Consider the following 21,113-nt stretch of genomic DNA (forward strand, 5'->3'; position numbering starts at 1 on the left):
GGAACTAGGAAAGAAGCCCAATTGGCAACAGTTTTTTAACTATCATTGAATATAGTGTCCTCCCAAAATTCATGTTCATCTGGAACCTCAGAATATGACCATATTTGGAAATAGGATCTTTGCAGATCTATTTATGGTAAGGATCAAGATAAGATCATATTGGATTAGGGTGGTGCCTAAATCCAATCAGTATGTCCTTATAAGGGACAGAAAAGGATGCACAGAGAGATTAGAAGACTTCTGGCCTCCTGAACTATAAGAGAAGAAGCCACCAAGTTTGTGGTAATTTGTTATGGCGACCCTGTGAACTAACAGAGCTCAGGCAAGGTCCATTGTCCTGAAAGGTCCTTCCTCTGCAATCATAATTCAAGCAGTAATAGAAAGTCCAAGATGAAGGGGAAAAAGCTCTCCCAACATGTAGCAGAAGACGACAATGAGGAGAGCAACTAGACTGGCTGCTAAGCAGAATCCCAGGCCAAGAACTGGGCCTCATTGGGATTCTGAGAAGGTAGGATTCAGAATGGAGGCTTTTCTTCCTTCTTTCCTTCCATCCTTCTTCCTTCCTTTCTAAAAACTTATTTACTTATTTGCATTTTTGGACAAGTTGACATTCTTATTTTCATTATAAACTTTGAAGCCAGACAGACCTATGGCCTCAGTATTTGAGGGTCTGCAACTGGCTGTAGGATTCTAGGGGAAGGTCCAGACACCTCTTGACCTCACACTATTTTTCTTACTTTTCAGTCTCTGCTTAGCCTGGGATAAGCATGAATACAAGACGGAAGTCCACTAAGGTAGCTGATTGCACTTTCAACAATATTTATGTTGCCATAGTAACAATGAAAGAGTTCAACCGGCTTCTACTTCTTTGCTGCATGAGCTTTCTAAAATTCATTTCCAAAAGGATTATTCTTATTCCCAGTTGTTTTAGTTTGTAAGCCTCTGAAATGCAATATGCCAAAAACAGAAAACTTTTTAAAAGGGGAATTTATTAAGTTGCAAGTTGACAGTTCTAAGGCTGTGAAAATGTCCAAATTAAAGCATCGAGAGAAAGATACCTTAACCCTAAAGAAAGGGCCAATGAAGTTCAGGGTTTCTCTCCCAGCTGGAAGGGCACATGGTGGCATCTGCCAGCTTTCTCTCTTCATTTCATAAGGCTTCCCCAGGGGGGCATTTTCCTTCTGCTCAAAAGATCTCTGGATACGTGGGCTCTGTGGTTCTGGTGGCTGTAAAGCTTTCCCCAAAATGGTTCCATCTTAGAGGTCTCCAGTAAGCAACCTCACTTTGAATGGGTGGAGACACATCTCCATGGGAACCATCTAATCAAAAGTTACCCCTCACAAATGAGTGGGTCACATCTCCATGGAAACAATCAAAAAGATTCCACACAACAATATTGAATGAGGATTAAAGGACATGGCTTTTCTCTCATCAGTTATGGAATAAAACTTATACTAATACACCATCATTAAAGGAGATTGACTTTGCAACATGTAACAAGTTGCAGTGATTTTAGAACTTGTATAGTCCAGGCTAGCTTCAATGGAAGGTATCTCAAAGAACCTATAAGTACTAGGGGTGGCACAACTCTTGTTAGTATATTAAGGAACTGATGCAAAACTGAACTGCACTAGATTGGAATGGAGTGGAGGGAGATGTCATCTCTTGAATGGCTTGGGATTCAAAGTATTGGGCATTCCCTTATGTGACAATAGAATTCTGCTAGGCAGTTAGACTTCTGATTGTGTAACAACTATGTATCCTCCTAAACTCAGGTCAACTTTTGACCTGAGTTAAAGTGGGTCTTGTCAGCAAAATTTGAACTGCAGATGTAGCTGTTTAAATCCTAGAGATGATGACCATTCTGGGTCAAAGGATGACTCATCAGTAATCACCCCCAAGAGAATAATCATTTGGGCTGGATTGTAAAAGTGCCTTTATTATCCTCTTGGGTTTGTTTCTCAGGATTCAGCCTGTCTTGTTCCAACAATGTCCTTTGCAACCCCTCTAACTTTTGTGCCTCTACTAGCAATATCCTGCATTACTCTTATGGAAAAGAGTCAACAGAAAGATTAATATCTGATAACATGTAACTTCTGGTAGTATCCAACAGCCTCTACTTATAAATATAAGTCCCTCCACATCCTCGCCTATTCCTGGAGCTTCAGCAATGACAACCAATTCCCAAAATAAATTTGATGCACATATCTCCACCAGAGCCTCTACTATACTACCTCTAAACTCTCCGTTTACTCCCTCCTCCTACAGACAGACAATTCTCAGGGACTCTGATTATGTCCTATTCATTTTACATCCTCAACAACTAGCACAATGTCTGACACAAAGTTGGCACCACATAATATTTTTAACTAAGGTAGACTTTCTCAGCTTAGCACTTTTGACATTTTGGACCGGATAATTCTTTGTTGTAGAGAGCTATTCTTTTCATTGTCATATATTTAGCAGCATCTCTGTCCTTACCTATTAATTGCTAATTGCACACCCACTCCCTGGATGGGACCATCAAAAATGTCTCTAATTGTTGTCAGATGTCTCTGGGGGAGAGGAGATGGGGCAAATCTCCCTCAGTTGAGATCCATTGACTTTATTCAGGGCCAACAATAATCATGGGACAGAACCTAAGGTCAAACATGAGACTTCTATGACATCCAATTTAAACACAGCAAAACTAGGAAAGTAATGAAGTCTAACTTTTTTTTATCATTTCCAATATCTTAGTGTTTTCATAAACAGGGCTTTCATAAACATTCATTGTTTTCATAAACACTATGTTTCATAAAACATAAATCTTATTTCAATAGACCTCACTCTTCTTTATCTGAGGGGTCAGAACAGTAAATAGCCAATTTCCTTGTTTTGGGTAATTTTCTTTCATGATAGAAATAGTCAAAGACAAAAATTTGTGTCTTCCTAGATGCTCCTAACACAGCTCCTTCCATCTCTGGCTAGCAGTAGGGTTGGGAGATACCTTGGTAAGTGAAACAGGTATTTGAATACCATAATGCCACTTGCTCACAACACTGTTGTAAAAGGTGTTGCTGAAAAGGATAGCTCCCTACAACAATTTTCTTTAGACAAATTACTGATCTAATATCTTGGAGAGTTGGTATGGCATTAAATGAACATATTTGCAAGGAGACTGGCATATAATGGGTATTCAAATAGTCTTCAAAATTATTAAAGTGACTTTTGAGGTCATTCTAACTTCCTCAGAGAGAGATCAAATAAATTTCCCAAGGACTCAAAACACATGATACAACTAAAAACAGAACTGAGTCTCCTGACTTCTGTGCAAGTGTCTCTCAATTATATGGAATTTTTCTAATTCCAAACCTTGACCCCATTAAGATAGAGGGAGAGGAAAGAGAAGTAGGAAGAGAGACAGAGAGAGCACAGCCAGAAGTACTGGTGGATAGAGAGGTAAGCAAAGGTCAAAAAATTGTTAGGGGGCGGGCCGCGGTGGCTCAGCGGGCAAAGTGCTTGCCTGCTATGCCGGAGGACCTCGGTTCGATTCCCGGCCCCAGCCCATGTAACAAAAACGGAGAAACAGAATACAATAAAACAAGAAAATGTTTAAAGATGTTTCCCTTTCTTCTATCCTTCCTTCCTTCTCTCTGTCTTTCCTTTAAAAAAAAAAAAAAAAAAAAAAAAAAATTGTTAGGAAAAAAAGTCCACCCCATCAGTCCATGAATAAGCAATTTAAAAGCCATAACTTTAAATCATGCTGCCTAATATTACTAAAAAGCTCCAATAATATAAACTGCATAAGAGCATTTACAGCTTCTAATATTTAATACTTAATTTAGTTGGAGTAATTCTGTGACTAAAGTTCATTTTTTGTTTTTTTTTTAGTATCAATGAAAAAAAGAAAAAAAGTCTCTTTCTTTTAATAAATGGTAGTTGGACATCCATTTGTACAGTGTGAACTGCCAGCTCCCTTTAAGAATATTCATCACCTACCTTGTTAAACTTAGATGCTGTCCTATGCTGGGAGGCAAAAGGGTGAACTCTGACTTCTCTAAGTCCTTTTTAGCCCTCTGATTTTACTCTTTGATTTTCTATTTATGATCTTTCAGGGAAGAAGAATGGAGTTGATTTATTCACATTAAGTCCATTGATATATTTTGAGTAAGGTATAGAAGATGGTTTTAAGTGACTCCTCGCTTACCTGAAGGTCTGTGACCTGCGGACTGCCTCGAGGCTCTCTGTTCAACCTCTCTTTGGGGTATTCCCAATGTATTTGAGCACTTTCTTAAGCTCGCCACTCTTTAGATGAAAATTTCACTTTTAGCATTTATGAAATGAGGTGCTGTGTTTTCAAACATGTGCCTGCTTCTCCAGTTAATAGGTATCTCTAATAAGTAAACAAAGTAGTAAGGATAGAGCTTCAACAGTACCGCAATGCATGTTGAATATATGTCATCTCAACTGTGTGTAAAGGGCACAGACCCCAGGTGACACTACCCTCTGAACTGAGTTAACTTACATTTATTTCAGAGCCATCTGCACTTGCCAAGTAAGGGCACAATTCAACAACGTGCTGCCAAGGAAGAGCTTTTCTACATTTTGGAGTAGCCGTTTCCCATTAACCACCCTAAACTCCACAGCGTTCCAACTATCTACATGTATTCCTTTTTTATTTCTTAAAGAAATAGCCATTCTGCTACGATTGCAGTAATTTCTCTAGATGGACTATTTCTTTCAGTTTGAGAAGAGCCTCCTTTTTTCCTCCCCTAGACTTCATGCTGAATTTAGAGCCAGTGGTTATACCACACGCAAGGTAAAGTGAGTGTGTGGTGAAGGTGGTATTGCAGTGACTGCCTCTACCCAGAAAAGGAACACCATGGGGCAGTCTTTTTAACAATTACCAGTAAGTTGGACTGTAGAACCAAATGGCTATTTTCCTCTGCACTCATGTAGTCAAGTTTGTTTTATCCTGTAGAGAAATAGAACCTCTTTATAGTTCTTTAGAAATAACACCCACACATTGAAATGAAATATCACTATTTATGAAAATAATCCTTTTACAAGATGCTTTTGCACTAAAGAAGAATATTTTGTTTCTTGATTTGTTGTTGAAAACATAATTTGGAATTGTATAATGGAATTTTGATCAAAAGTGTGAATAAGTTTTCTGCATGTAACTACAAACCCTTATATGCACTCTATTTCAATAGCAATTATTTCTCTCAATAACAATGGTATATGATTCTTATCCTTACAAAGAATAGAGAAAACTACTGGGACAATTCTATTGACAGAACTTCTGAAACTTACTTCTTAATTTTGTCTTAAATAAGTGTTAATTAAAACAAATAAAAGTATATTTTTCTTTTTTATTGTTGCTGTATGCCTAGAAGAAAAGGACAAAAAAAAAGTCAGAAGTAAAAAAAGCATATTAAATATCTATTTTGATTCTGGCACCATAGTAACCTATGTGAAAACAGCTCAACAAAATTGTTCCAGGGCACATGACTGTCATTGTAAAAGTCACTTCTAGTGCCTCCATTAATGCTTGTAAAAATTAACAATGTATATTAGTCACGATAACATGGATACTGTAACAAACCAACTGCCTAATTTCATGGCCTGATAAAATTTAATTCATGACTCACATAGCAGTCTAATTCCACTGTCCCTGGTTAGCAGGCAGTTGTCCACATTTCAATTTACAGGCAAAGATTTTTTGATATTGTGGCGAGGGGTCTTCATTCAACCAGACAATGGAGAAAGGAAACGAGGGTCATGTACGAGGGTGTCTGAGGTCAGACTTGGAAGTGGTGCTTATCACCTCTGCTCACTTGCCACTGGCTAGAGCCCATTAACATAGCCACATCTTACTGTAAGAACAAACAGGAAATATGGCCCAGCTGTGTGTCCAGAAAGAAGAGGAAAGGAATTTGGTGAGCAGCTAGTTACAAAATGACTCAGTGAAAAAAGCACTAGGAAGAAATCAAAAGCCAGAAATTCAGACCCTGTGTACAACTAAGTTGTGTATGATTTGGTGCAAATATTTTAACATTTTTGGATCACAAGTTTTGCATAAGCAATATAGGGTGATATTCTAATCCTGCATCAGAAAAGCAAAAGAACAAATTTATAGAAGTGCAGTAATATTGGAAGGAAATTAGAAATGCAGTTGTTATTTATAATCAGAATGTATGCTTGCCACCTAAACATATTTTCTGAACAGCTTTATTGAGGTATAACTGATATACAATATAATAATGAGGTATAATTGATATACAAACCTGCAAATATTTCATTGGTATAGTTTGTTGGTTTTGATAAATACTCATGAAACCATCATATCAAGGTAAATACATCCATCACACTCAAAAATTTCCTCCTGCCACATCGTCATCTCCCCACCCTCTCCATTCATGCCCACGCCCATTCCTGGGCAACCAAAAATTTACTTTATGTCACTATAGATTAGTCTGCCTTTTCTAGAATTTTATATAAATAAACATATTCCTTTTTATTAGCTTCTTTCGTTATAATTATTTTGAAATTCATCCATGTTGTTGTATGCATCTACAGATCATTCTTTTTTATTGCTGAGTTGAATTCTACATCTGGTTTCTCATATAAAGTCTGTTATAGTTCATATTCTGTTCCTCTCAGGCAATGTACTTTTTCCTATCTGACTGCCTGTGAAGATTGTCCCTTTGTACTTCATGTTCAATTACTTGAATATCAAGTGCCTAGGTGTGATTTTTATGGTATTTTTTTCAACTTGGTTTTGGATCAGTGATATAATGCTTATTATTAATTTAGGAAAATTTTCAGCCTTATTACTTCAAGTATTTCTACCACCCCCCTCTCTCTTTATCCCTATCTCTATCTCTATCTATCTCTCTAGCTCTAGCTCTCTCCTCCTTCTGGAATTTCACTTCTCTGTGAAGCCATTTGATATTGTCAATTGGATGTTCTGTTCTGCTTTTCTTCTCTTCAAACCCCAGCCTTATTCTTTTGCTTTGTTTATTGGTTTGTTCTGATCTTTTGACTTCTCTTCAAATTAACTGATTCTTTCCTTGTCTGTGTCAAGTCTATGGCCCAGAAAAGGCAATCCTTATATCTGGTGTAATTTTTTTATTTTTACTGTTTCCATTTGTTTCAGTATGCTAATGCTGCTGGGATGCAATATACCAGAAATGGAATGGCTTTTACAAGGGAGATTTATTACTGTGTTACAAGTTTATAGTTCTAAGGCCCTAAAAATGTCCAAATTAAGACACAACAAAAGGTTACCTTTTCAAAAGAAAGGCAACCAGCAGCCAGGACATCTCTGTCAGCCTGGAAGGCACTGGCCGGCATCTGCTTGTCCTTACTCCCAGTTCTGCTGCCTTCAGCTTCTGATTCCAGTGGCTTTCTCTCTAAGCATCTGTGGGTCTTCACTTAGCTTCTCTAGGGCAAACTCTGGACTTCATCTCTTAGTTTCCCTTGCTTCTCCCCAGGTTCTGGTTTGCTTAGCAGCTCATGGGAAGGCACATAATAATGTCTGCTTGGTTCTGGTTTCTGTCTAGCTTCTGTCAGCTCTCTCTCATAAAGGGCTCCAGGGAAGGATTAAGACCCATCTTGAACAGGCTGAAGTCACATTTTCATGGAAACAACCTAATAGAAAGATCCCACCCACAATTGGGCGGGGGGGGGGGGGGCAGGGGCAGGGTGTCACATCTCAGTGGAAACAACCTAATCAAAAGATTCCACCCATAATAAGTCTGCACGTACAAAATTGTATTAAAAGAGCATGAATTTTCTGGGGTACATAAAATAGTTTCAAACCTATTTTGATTCTTTCTCCTAGTTTCTATTTCTTCTGAAGTTATCCATCTAATCTTGCATGCCATCAACCTTTTTCATTAGAAGCTTTAATATATTAATCATGGTTATTTAAAAATTTCTGTCCCAAAATTCTAACATTTGAGTCATATCTGAGTCTTGTTCTTAAGATTGCTTTGTCTCTTCAGAGTGTCATTTCCTTGCTTTTTTGTCTGCCATGAAATTTTCTTGTTGAAAGTCAGACATCTCATGTAGGACAGTAGATACTGAGGCAAATACTTTTATACTTGGAGATGAGCACCCTTTTTTTTTCTGATAGCCCACGAGTGTGGTATTTATGTTGATCTAGTCAGCAGTTGTGCTGAGTTTGAGATTTGTTTTTGCTAAGGATAGGCTTAGTTCATATCTTGGGTTTAGTATGGACTTGGAGTCAGAGGTTATTTTTTTTTTCAATATATGCTCTCCCTTTAGTTTTGTCTTTTCCTCTGCACTGCTCCCCAGAGAGAATCTGTTTCTTGCATCTCTCCCTGCTATACTCCACTGTTATTTTCACTCAACATGTGTTAGTCTGTTGGTGATGAAGGGGGCAGGGGTTTTCTCTAATGCTCTGATTAAGCCTCAATCTTAGGTAGATATTTTGTCTGGAGTGAACGCTGGGATTGTCCTTCACAAACGCTGCCACTGTTGACACTGGAGTGTATTCCTGTTTCTCCCCCATTGGTAGTTTTTTTTTTTTTAATTGCCTTTCCCAAATTGTAATTAAGGCTTTTCATTTGAGCGGAGATAAAGAAAAAAAAGGTGCTTCTATAGCGGGGTTTAGGCAGTGTCTACCCTTTTCCTCCCCCAACCAGCATCATTAGGGAACCTATCTCAGGACTCTCCACCATCATCCCTCATGGGTTTAATAGAGGATAAACCTGTAAGAGGGTGAGTGCTATAAAACTGCAGACTCCAGGGCATCTCACTGTTCTGTCATCCCACATACTGTCTTTAGCAGTTTGTTAAACAGTTTTTAGCTGTACCTTATTATTGGCATTTCTAGTAGCCAGAAGTGTCTGTCCCAGGTGAACAAATTCTGGAATCTAGTTTCTTTCGTAGATACCTGACTATCCCAAGATTTCAGGTTGCTCTGCAACCTCAATCCTCGCATGGGCTCAAGAAACATCATTAATTTACAATTTGCCTGGCATTTTCCTTTTCACGGTGTTCTTTCCAACTTTCTCTGTTTCCAAGCTGAAATAGAAGCTGGCCTGATTATAGAATTCCAAGGTTGACGGTTTCTCTTCTATCTGTACTTTAAGACTGGTTCTCCACCATCTTCTTCTTCTCACTTGAATTGTTTCTGATGAGAAATCTAAAGTCATCTATATTTTTGTTCCTTTCTATGTAATATGTCCTTTTATCTGATTTGTTTTAAGATTTTTCTTTTTATAACTCATTTTGAATAAAATGTGCCTTGGTATGGTTTCTGACTTGGTTTCCGACTGTGATTCTTGGATCTGTGGGGTTTAGAGTTTTTATTAAATTTAGGAAGTTTTTACATTATTTCTTCAAGTATTTTTGTAATCTATCTCCTCTCTCCTCTCCTTCAGAGACTCCAATTTCACATACAGTAGGTTATGTATGGTTCTCCCACAGATCATTAATGCTGTTTAATTTTCTTTTTTAGTCTTTTCTTCTCTATCTTTCACTTGGATAATGTCTTTTGCTAGACCTTAAAATTCAGTAATATTTTCTTATGCAATATCTCATCTTCCATTAATCCAACTGTTGCATTTTTCATCTCAGACATTGCTGCTTTCATCTCTAGAAGTATAATTTTGGTCTTCTTTATATATCCCACATCTCTATATAACATTTGAAATCTTTCTTCTAGCTTCTTGAATGTATGAAATACAGTATAATAAGTGTTTTAATGTCTTTGTCTGATAATTTTAACATCTACTTTTGTTCTGGTTTTATTTTATTAATTTTTATCTTCCTGCTTCTTTTCATGCCAGTAATTTGTTGGGCGCATGACAGAAATTAGGAGTTGTACTTTGTTACATGCTCATTTTCTTTGTATTTCTTTAAAATTCTTGAGCTTTCTTCTGGGACTCAGTTATTTAGAAATAGCTTGATACTTTCAGTCTTGCTTTTAAGATTTTGTTAAGCTAAAATAAAACATCATTTATTTAAAAGTAGTAATTTTTCCCCTCTGCTGAGGAAAGACCTTTCTGAGTTCTCTACCCAGATTTCTGTGAATTGCAAGATTTTTCCAGTATGGCTAGGGAATGGAAGCTACTCTTGGCCCTGTGTGAGCTCTCTGAGGGTGGTCGCTTCTAATCCTATCAGGTAGTTCTTTCCTTAGGTACCTCACACATATTTGCTGAGCAGTACTCTGCTGGCTGCTCAAGGAAGACCCTCTACAGATACCTGTCCTTTGTTTCCTCTCTGTGTGCCTTTCTCCTCTGCAGTACCCTGCAGTATAAACTCTGCCCTTCTGGGTCTCCCTGGACTATCAGCAGCTTCTCAAATAAGGAATCTGCTGACCCTACCTGGTTTCATCCTTCATGCACTAAAGCCTAGAAACTCTTAAGGCAGTAAGTTGGGACAATTTTAGGGCCTTCTTCATTTGCTTACTGACTTTTCGGAATCACTATCTTTCATTTCCTAATGTCCAGTGTCTTGAAAACTCTTACCAAATATTTTGTCCTGTTTTTAAGTTATTTCAAGTGGGAGGATAAAAATATTCCCTTGTTACTCCATCTTGATTAAAACAGATTTGAGTACACAAAATATGCCAACCCTTTCCCATTGATGTCACTTCTTCCTTAGAAACATCCAAGGATGAAAATACTCAAGATGACATGATGGTGTAGTATAGTTTAAGTGCCTGGATGCTTGAATTTTGCTGTTGTTGCTTGCTCTCCAATGTCCATTTCCATTTCTTCTATAACATTAGCCAAACATTCCTTTGGAGATAGTCCATTTGCTGGAGGGTAGGTGGGAGAAAGGAGCAAAGCCTTCTTTCTTGGCTTAGATAATTAAAAAGTGATATTTCAATGTAGTTTGAATTTATAATTTTCTTATCATGTGTGAGGTGAGGTTAAGCAAATCTTCATATGCTTAAGAACCATTTGTATTTCCTTTTCAGTGATCTATCAATTCATATCTTTTGTCTATTTTTCTTTTGGGTTATTTGTCTCTCTCTAAACAGTATCTATGAGCTATCTATGTAGTTATGAGATTAACTCATTTGTCTGAAATACTGGTTGCATTTATAATTTTTCCACTGAATTTTTCTCTTTCTTAAGGCATTTTTAATGCTACAGGCAATCCTCATTTTTATGAAGTAAAATCTTTAATTTTTTATTTGTGCATTTTTAAACAAATTTAAGCCTTTCCCACTCCAAGAATATAAATAATTTCCCAATGTCTTATTCTAGTCCTTTTATTGTTTTATTTACATTCCTTCTTACACATTAATTTACTAGCCTTTCTTACTAATTGTCCCTAAATATTGCAACCATGACTTATTTCTGAATGTGAGCATTGATTGATCCACATCATTTATTATAATTATTTTATTTCTAAATATTTTTATATTTTATTGTTTTGTGAATCTCCTGATCACAGTTAAAATACGAGCTCAGTGATAATACAGATCACACATTTTCTTCCTTTATTTCCACAGACTCTTAATAAAATGCTAAACCAGAGTTCAAGCTGCTAAGGACTTTTGAAGTTAAAGGCAAAGTATAAAGGAAAGAGGTATTGTGCTCTCTCTCTTATCTAATTCTCAGCATGTTTCATTAAACAGTATGTTTTTAATGAATGCTCAGTATTTAAAATGCTGACTATATGCATACTAATGAAATTAAAGGTACTTCTCTATGCTAAAATAATCATTTGAAAAATCTGTTAGCATATATATTATAGACATAAAATATATGAAATGATAAATATATGATATTTTACAATGAGAATATTCTTGTTTTAATTCAATGGACTTTAAATAGCTTAAGTTCAAACTTCACAATGACTTTCATAGTTACTTTTCTTTTATCTTGATTTCTTTAAGTTATGTAATATATCATTGAATGCCAATAGGTAAAAAATATTTTACTCCTATTTTCTAAACCCCAGATTTCCTAAATGCTCTGTATTTTGGATAAGTTACATATTTCTGGACCTATTTCCTTACCCATAAAATGGAAATAATAAGATCTTTATTCAAAAATGGCTGTAAGATTTTTTTTTTAATCATCACAACTAAACTGCATAGTACAAATTCCTCATTCATGAAAAGGTAACTACTACCATTATTATTATTATTATTCTCTCCATCATCCTTGTTCTGAGTTGTTGGGTTTTACTTTTTAATTCTTTGTTTAACCCCTTTCACATATGTGGTTCCTTTCTCTCTTCATTCTTTTCTTTCTTTCATTCCTTCATCCCGTAAAGAAGGGGTTATGAGAGGAGAAACCTTAATGAGCATGTCACTTGCTCCAATATTGCTTTAACCTCCTTCTTCTACTCTGAATTGAATCTGCACTTCATCAGACATCCTGAGATATTTGGAAATGTACTGTGTTCTTTTTAAATGCCTACTTTTAACTTACTGCTTTCTATATTAGGTAAGTGCCAAAGTCCAACAAATTTAGGCATACAGCTTAAACACTGAGTCACCACTCTTCAGACCCAAGAAATATAATCCTCCTCCTTTCTCTCAACAGCCAACTCTTCTCTTCCACAGTCCCACTTCTCCTTTTTGATCAATCACAGATCGAAGAAAAGAACATTCTGTCCAGTATGGCAATGTACCATGAAAGGCCTTTATGTCTGCCGCATCACAAACCGCATACAGTACTCCACGCTATCTTGGTTACGGCTTTGTCTGCTACCATTGAAACGGCCATCTTAAGTGATAAATCATCAAAGTAGCTACAACTTGTTGAGTGTTTGATATTTACCAAATGGTATGCTGAATGTTTTAAGAGTATCATCTCATGGAAGCTTAGACAACTCTGTGATATAGATGTTATGACCTTCTATTTATACATTAAGAAACTGAGACTTAAAGATGTTAAGCAATTTATTCAAGATCATACAGCTGTTAAGTGGCAGGGGCGAGACTGGAACCCTTAGGTGTATGACTCCAAAATTCATACATTCTTCCTGTAAAACCAATTCTGCTCTCTAGGGAAAGGAAGGAGATCCACCATGTCATTTGCCATTTAGAGTTTCAAAACAAAATCCTAGGGAGAATGACAGTAGGCTCAAGGATTGGCTGTGAACCTGGAAACTGTCTAAGAAATAGCCAATCAAATGACCTCTGAACCACAGGCAGAAATAAATGCTTCAGAATATCCAGGGGGGAATTGAAAATGCTTCTTTGGATCAGCCACATTATTTTTACTAAGGCTACCTTCTATTTTCCCTTCAATTTTGAAGTGGGGGTAAACATTAGCTTTGCTTTCATATTTTTTTCAATTCAGTATGGTCAAATATTGACCTTTGAAACCTCTCCACTGATAAGGTTTCAGTATCTCTTGAACTTCTTTCACAGTATGAACAAAATGAACTTCTATTGTCCGTTGTTTGTGCTAAACTCCTTTTTTTTTAACTCTGTTTTTAAATTAGTAATTTTCACTACTGCATGCAATCTTCTAAATTACTTTTTAGAGTGCTGGCTATTAATATTTTAGGTAGCTTTGATGTTTTACTTTATAGTCTTCAATTTTATTTTACATTTCACAGGTTCCTAGTTGCAAATAATCCTACAGGCAATTTTCTCACACTGCAACCATTCCTTGAAAGATATGCTAATGCAGCACGACACTTGCAATACTGGGGGTTAAGTTAATCACCCAAAATGAGTTGTATTACTGTCAGCGGTGTATAAAGACATCCCATAGTGAATTACAAGGAAGGCTAGACTTAAAGCTACATTTCAAAAAATACCCAAGGCTGGAGATGAACAAAAATAAGCATTTATTTCAAAGTCCATTGAGCTAAAGAATCAAACATTTGTTATTTCTGGTTGCAAAGTTACCAAATATAAATAGAAGGTTTCATATCTTTTACAAAATTTAATTACCAGGAAAACCCTTACAGATCACACACTGTCTCTGGGCAAGACAAACACACTGCATAGCTGTTTCTATCTTCATACTTGTCTGCAGAAAAAAGGAAGAAATCACCATGCTGCTCTCCACAAAGCTGAACCACATGACAGTTACAAAAACCCAGGGAGAGAATTGCCATCCTCTGTCCCTACGTGAAAGTGATATTCATTCATTGCAATACTCACAACCTAAGCACTACTTTGTGAGAAATCAGGAGGCAGTGCATTGACTATGCATGTATGTATTTGTTTCATTCTACTGTTGAGCTTTTACTTGTGTTTTAAGTAATGAAATAAATAGCAGATTTAGGGACCTGCCAAGTATTTGACCCGTTCAAGTCTCTGAAATCCAGCCACTGGCAATATTATTTTGTATCAACATCATGGACATTGAAGGTACACCCAGCCTAATTTTGGGACTCTGATATTCCTTATTTTATTCTGGGGAGAAGATAATAATACCTTGCTCCCACCCCCATAAGCAATCCCATTGCAGCTCTGCTTTCTAGATACCTTTATATATATGAAACTAAAAGCAGACATCACTACCAGACCTGATTCTAATTGGCAGCTTCACATGCATTGCCACAGTACTTTCACATATGGGCAGAAGATTAGGGACTTTCAGGACGGTGTAATTTTTTCTGTGAGAAAAGATAGCCTTCAGTGGACTGGCTGCCCACAGGTCAACTGAACTTGAGCTCAGAGCAGCATTTTCGAACAACAGCAAGTCTATACTTAGAATGATCTTGATTTCTCTTGCCTGACTTGCAAAAAAATTGAAATAAGACTTAGTTACAATGTAGTGCTATGCATTTTTATTAGAGAAGAAATATATTGTGAAAAGCATGTTACTTTATTAAAAAGATCAAGAAAATGGGGAAGAATAAAGGTTTACCAGGAACAAAGTATTTATTTGCCATGCATATTTGATATGAGTTCATTAAATGCACAATAGAAGTGTCAACATAAAGTGCTGTTTAGATCAAGCTATGAAAACAAACTGCTTTGGTATTAAAATTGTACTATAATAATCTGTGGTTAAATATAGACTTATTTATTATACAGTAAAGCAATATTTTATTGACTATTGTTAAATAACCATCTACTTAGCCTAATTGAATTTGCCCTTTATTTATAAAGACTGATGGACCGAATACTGTGACAGTGGGATTGGCACTTTTACATGCCATCTATTTGCCATTCCATAGATATTTCTTTTCTCACCCATTGACATTCAATAGTAAGCAATTATCACCAGTCTGTGCCTAATTTGAGACTATTTTCTCAGTCTCACTGGACCATTGCCAAAGCTATATACAGTGAAGAAGCAAAGTACAGAAGCATCTCTTTAAGGAACACTTGCTGCAGAACTGGAATGCACCTGACTGTTCCACAGCATGAAAATCCACTTGCTGGCGCAATGAAGTGTTTCATAAAATGAAATAGACTCATTGGGGTCTCTTCTGGGATTCAAAATTTAAACATAGATATTTTGGATTAAAACGCAGATACCTTGGGCAGAAATAGAGGGCTGTGTAGTCTTCCTGGCACACTGCCTTTCGGATGCTCATTAACATAATGCAAAAGTAGGCAGGTAGGAGACTATTATTATCCTCACGTCTCATGCAATATGCAGGAAAGCTAAACCTGCTGTAATTAATACTGACCCTTTCTTTACTGGTAGCTCTCATGGCAATTTTAGGGAAGACTATCAAGAGAACAAATGCATAGCAAAAATTTTAAGAACTGGGCTTTTGCCTTCAAATGATTTCTGCCACTGTTCTGCTCTTAATCCATCAAGTTAGTAGGAAGAAAGGTATCAATACAGATGCTGCCATCTGGTATATACACACTTTACAAACCTAAGGAAGGCATTAAGCCTTATTAAAACTCATTCCTAAAGTGTCTGCTATATACATAAAAACCATTTCCCCGATGAAAGGTAAATGAAAACAGAGAGTTCTTTATTAAATATTCCTAATTTTAGTGCTGTGTTTTTGTTAGTTGCTTTGGAATTTCTGAAGCACCTATCAATGGAGTGGTCGACATGAAGTCAGAGATATGTATTTTCCAGTTAATTTTAAAATTTGAATTGCAATGTACATTCTTTTGTCTCCTATTCAGTCTTTTCGATCTGAGGTTTGAATGGATAACTATTTTTCAAGCTTTAGCATTCAAAATAAATGAATATCAACTATAAAGTTAACTTCCAGTGGTATTGGTGTAATAGTGGATATGTTTCAGTTATTTGTTCATCTTTATTTTCTGAAAATTTCCCATTACCATCTACACTAATTCCAGGTAAAGAGTTTCGTATCATATTGTTTAGGCTCTAGCAAACATGAAGATTGAGACATCAAGGTTCTCTATCTAGAGGAAAGACAAGTTTTTAACCTGAGAAACTAGGCAACACTCAAGTTTTCCCAATGGTTTCAATCAAACCTTTCATTACTCTGCTCAAATTTCTATTCCAATAAATGTTTCTGAAAAACATTTCATTCACAATTTCTTTTCTTTAGGACCATCCACCACTTAAACCTTAGCTAATAAGTTATGCTGATAACTATGTTGGCCCCACATTAGCACATTGTTGGTAAAATTTAGTTTCTTGTTCAAATTTTGGTTGGTGCAGCAGCAATATAGAAATTCATGTTGCTAATGAAAAGTGGATCAAGCGTTACAGAATTCTCAAATGCCCTGCTGTATGTTAAGAATATCAAGATTGTCAGATGTCAAGTAACTGTAAGGATTTATTACCACAGTCTTCTCCATCCACCCCATTGCTCCCTTTTTTCCCCATACATTGCCCCATTTCTCTGCCACCTTTCCCTTTTAACAATATCACCATTAATTCGGTCAACCAAGCCACAACCCTGAAGTCATCTCTGACAACTTTCTCCCTCACTTCCCCTTTGCCGCAGGCAGTATCTCTCTTGTTCAATACATCCTCTCCTTTATTGCCCACATTATCATTCTGAAACAAGGTTCAACTACAGCTGCAGGGAAATGTGGTATTGAAGGAAAAGCAGGACATTAGAGTGATGATGTTATTGATCACATTGTGACTTACATTGTAAACGTTACATTGTCTATTTTTGCCTTAAAACAAGAATAGTTTTAGAGTCAAAAGTAATAACTTTGAGTGCAGTACTTATATTGAGATGCCCTTGGACAAATTACATTCTAGGTATTGGTTTCCTCATCTACAGAATGCTCATAAAGTAGAATTCCCCTTAGTACACCTCAGCTTCATTTCTTTGCTTCTTACACAAGCTTCTTGAGTGGGTAGTCTGCATTCATTTTTCTACACTGATTCATATCATCAATCCATGATAATCTAGCTTCCATTTCTCCTTCCAGAGCGAAAACTACTCTAGCCTAAGTCACAGCCAGATTCAATTTCAGCCCACATCTTATTGAACCTATTTATGGTATTTAGCTCTGCTGACCTCTCACTGAATAATCAAATGTTCTATTTCCTCTCTCGGTTTCCCATATCTACTTGATGATTCCTTCTTTATATCCTTCATGGGCTTTTATTCTGTCCAAATCCAGATTTTTCCCGGTTTCTACTCTTGAAAATTATTTCTTTCTTTACATTTTCTTTTTGGGCAGTTCGCTCAAGTGATTTTAAATCTGCCCATATGCTGATGACTTCCATTGCTATATCCTTAACTTTAAGTACCAGATTTGCATATTCACCTGCTTGTTATATATATGAAATTAGATGTCCCGTGGTCATTTTTAAATCAGCATATATCAGCATTTTAAAGTATTATGTCTAAAAAGTGCTTACCCTCCTCTTAGATTTTAGTGCAAAATCTCCTTGATAGCAAAACAGAAAACTTGGAATTTCTTTTTCCTCTCTATCACTCACTGTCTGATTAATCACCTGATACTTAGAATTTTATCTCTTGAACATTTCTTATATCTGTTACCTACTTTCCATTCTTACTTTCACTTCTCTAGACCAGTCCTTTCTGTTTTTCTAGACTGAAACAACAACCTTTGAATTTGTTTCTTTCCAGTCTTCTTCCTGCCACTTCTTCCAAAAGCGACTTAACTGGTGGATCTAAAATAAAGTCGTATCAAGTCTTACCATGCATTCCTCTGCTTGAAATCTTACATTGTTTCCTGTATTAGTCAAGATTCTTCAGAGAAACAGAACTGACAGAAGATTAGATAGATAAGATAGATAGATAGATTAGATTAGATTGATAAATAGATAGATAGATATGCACATAGATAAATATGAGATTTATTATAGGAATTGGCTCACCTGAATGTGCGGATTGGCAAATCTGAATTCAGTAGGGCAAGCCACAAGTTCAGGAGCACCATGAACTCCCCAGGAAAAAACTGGCTGACTGAAGCAGAGACAAAAATGCTTCTTTCTGACTGTTGAAATCATCAGTTCTCCATTTAAGGCCTTCAGTTGATTAGATGAAGTGAGTTCTCTTATTGCTGAAACAATCTCCTTTGTTGATTATAGATGTAAATAGCCCTAAATGCAATCAACCGAGTAAAGACTCAACCTCATGAAATACACTCACGGTGACAATCAGGCCATTACTTGCTTGCCCAAACAACCTACCCAGTTTGGCATGTGAACTTAACATCACAGATCCCCATTGCCTATTACCTCTTAGTATGGTATACAAGGCCCACTGAGTCCTTGTCCATATCTACCCATCCAATGTCATATCCCATCCTTACTGCCTGGTCCATAATATTTACTTCATGTTATACAAATGACCCACACTGCACTTCAACCTTTAAGCACCGTAATGTGTCTATTCCCTTGCTTTGGTTGTTCTTTTGTTTGATATATTCTTTCTATTTTTCTACAATTTTAAAATCTGTCCTTCAATACTCATTACAGGAAATATTTTAGGAAACTTTCAATTTAATCTAAAAGGCCTCTTTTCTTAGCATTTTTACCACTTCCTATAATAAGTGAAATTACAATTTTGTATTGATTTCTCCTATTATATGTGGGTTATAACATATATGACAGGATTAATGTCTTAACCAACTTTGTATCCTCAGCATGTAACATAGTGCCATACACATAGAGATGCCCAAATTTCTGTTTTGGGCAACTGGCTATATAGTGGTGTCATTCACCGAAACAAGAAAGAAAGAAAGCTCCAGAGTTGTGGAGCTAGACCATGTGTCTGGGCTGCCAATGGGACAACGGGTGGAAATATCCAGTAAGTAGAGGAGTATATGAGTCTGAGTCAGGCACTCAGGTGTGATCTGGGCTGGAGACAAAGGTTTGGAAGTCATAATTATAAAAAATGGCAATAGGGCAATAAGGAAATTCATGAATTGTATTCCTATTTAAACCGCCATCTGAAAGCTAATTATTTAGACCTTCTGCATTAATCAGAGTTGCTACTATGCAAAATCATTTTAATTAACTCAACTATTCAAGATTCTGGATGCCCGCAACATCCCTTGGTCAAGATTAAGTAACACAGTCTTGATTTCAACTAGACAATTACGTTATTGCTTTGAAAATGAGAATTACCCATGTGAAGCTACTAAACATGCCAAAACTAAAATAAAAGTCGACTTAAATGTTACCAAGTGTTGAAAGGTCTGATATCAAAGATTAACTGTTGCATTGTGGTATATAGGGTGGACAATATGTCTGTAATTCTAACATACTAACAACTTCCAAACCCATGTGAGTAGGGGCTATAATAAAATACAAATTCCCTTGTGTATACAAGGGAATATAAAACTGTCTAGCTGGGTAATAAAAAGATAAAGGGAATAAACTAGATATGCATTTCATTTCTACTCCCAACAATTCCAAACAGGATTCTGGGAACGTATATCAGACATTTAATAAATTTAAGATTCAGCAGATGTTTTTGAGTACCTACTATATGAAGGTACTCTGTGTACTGAAAAAAGAACAGCAATAAAATAGGCAAAAATCCCTTCCTCAATGAGCTTATAGTAAATAAATATAAATATGTAAGTAAAATATAAAGCACGCTCCATATTTGCAATTGCTAGTACATTAGATATGAATTATATGAAAAAGTGAAGCACCAAGGATGACAATTATGATGTTCTTGGCATAATCTGTTGAAATAGTGATACCATCATTAACTGAATTGGGGAGAATTACCTGATGAGCAAGTTTTGGAAGGATAGTAGAGAAATCAGGAATTCTATTTTGGACCTATTCAAGGAGCCTTTGAAGCACTCAAAATAAAGATGGTACATGGATGTTTAGATAAATGAGTCTGTTTAAGAGTAGTCTGGGCTAGAGATACAAATTTGAAAGTTTATCAGTGTATAGATAGAGAGGAAAACTAGAAGACATGAAATAATGTTCTAGGAAAGTGGGGTAGTAAATAGACAAAGAATATTTAGTATGATTGTCTGGCAGCACAAAGAACCCATTTGATCTACTTGGTCATAAATTTAAGATGAGTTCAGATAGCAATGCCCAGGTGTAAGTACAGAATCAGCAGAGAGATATTTAAGCAGGATTACTCTTGCCAGCTGAACCAGCTGGGTCTTCTGGAAAGCAGATGTTGAGGTGGAATTGGGAATGTGAAAAACATATTGGAGATTGATGCCTCTAAAAGGAAAAAAGGAAGAAGCAAAGTTGAGAAGTGGGAGCTGGCAGACCATGAGGCAAATTGACAAATGGAACAGGAAGCTTTGGAATAAAGACTTGGTCATTAAAGAAATCCTGCATTGGGGTGCACAAGTGGTTCAGTGGTAGAATGCTTTCCTTCCCTGCATTGATTCCCAGACCATGCACACCACCCACCCACCCCTAAAAGAGAGGTCCTGCAATAGGGCAAAAATGGCTAGAACTTTATATACTACTGGTGCCTTGGACAGTCATTAGCTAGGGCCATTCTTAGTTGTAAACAGCAGATGTAAAGGTGCTAAAAAGCTGTTGGCTACCAGCTAATCATTCTCCTCTCAACTGGGCAACGGGTTCTTTCTCGAAGGAGGATCAGAGTAGCAATCCTTCTGATCCTTCCAAACTAATCTTCCTATGTCTTCCAAACTAATCCTTTTATAACTAAGTGAAAAACTTGAGGATGAATGACCGAAATAAAATTTAAGCTGGCTAGAAAGTAAGTGAAAACATGAAATGGGTAAAGGACAATGAAAAGAAGAAACTCAATGGATGTAGGTCCTCTTATTGAAGGATTGT

The 21,113-nt window shown here is 36.5% G+C and overlaps 1 long non-coding RNA gene across 1 annotated transcript; it reads left to right on the plus strand.

The window, feature by feature from the left end:
• Positions 1-376: 376 nt before the first annotated feature.
• Positions 377-12,699, plus strand: LOC143649494 (uncharacterized). Its single transcript, XR_013159052.1, has 4 exons — positions 377-508; positions 745-794; positions 11,483-11,559; positions 12,525-12,699. It is a non-coding gene; the product is annotated as an uncharacterized LOC143649494 (long non-coding RNA).
• The last annotated feature ends 8,414 nt before the right edge of the window (positions 12,700-21,113 follow it).

This window comes from Tamandua tetradactyla, chromosome 11 (genome assembly GCF_023851605.1).
Source record: "Tamandua tetradactyla isolate mTamTet1 chromosome 11, mTamTet1.pri, whole genome shotgun sequence".
In the NCBI taxonomy this organism is placed as follows: domain Eukaryota; kingdom Metazoa; phylum Chordata; class Mammalia; order Pilosa; family Myrmecophagidae; genus Tamandua; species Tamandua tetradactyla.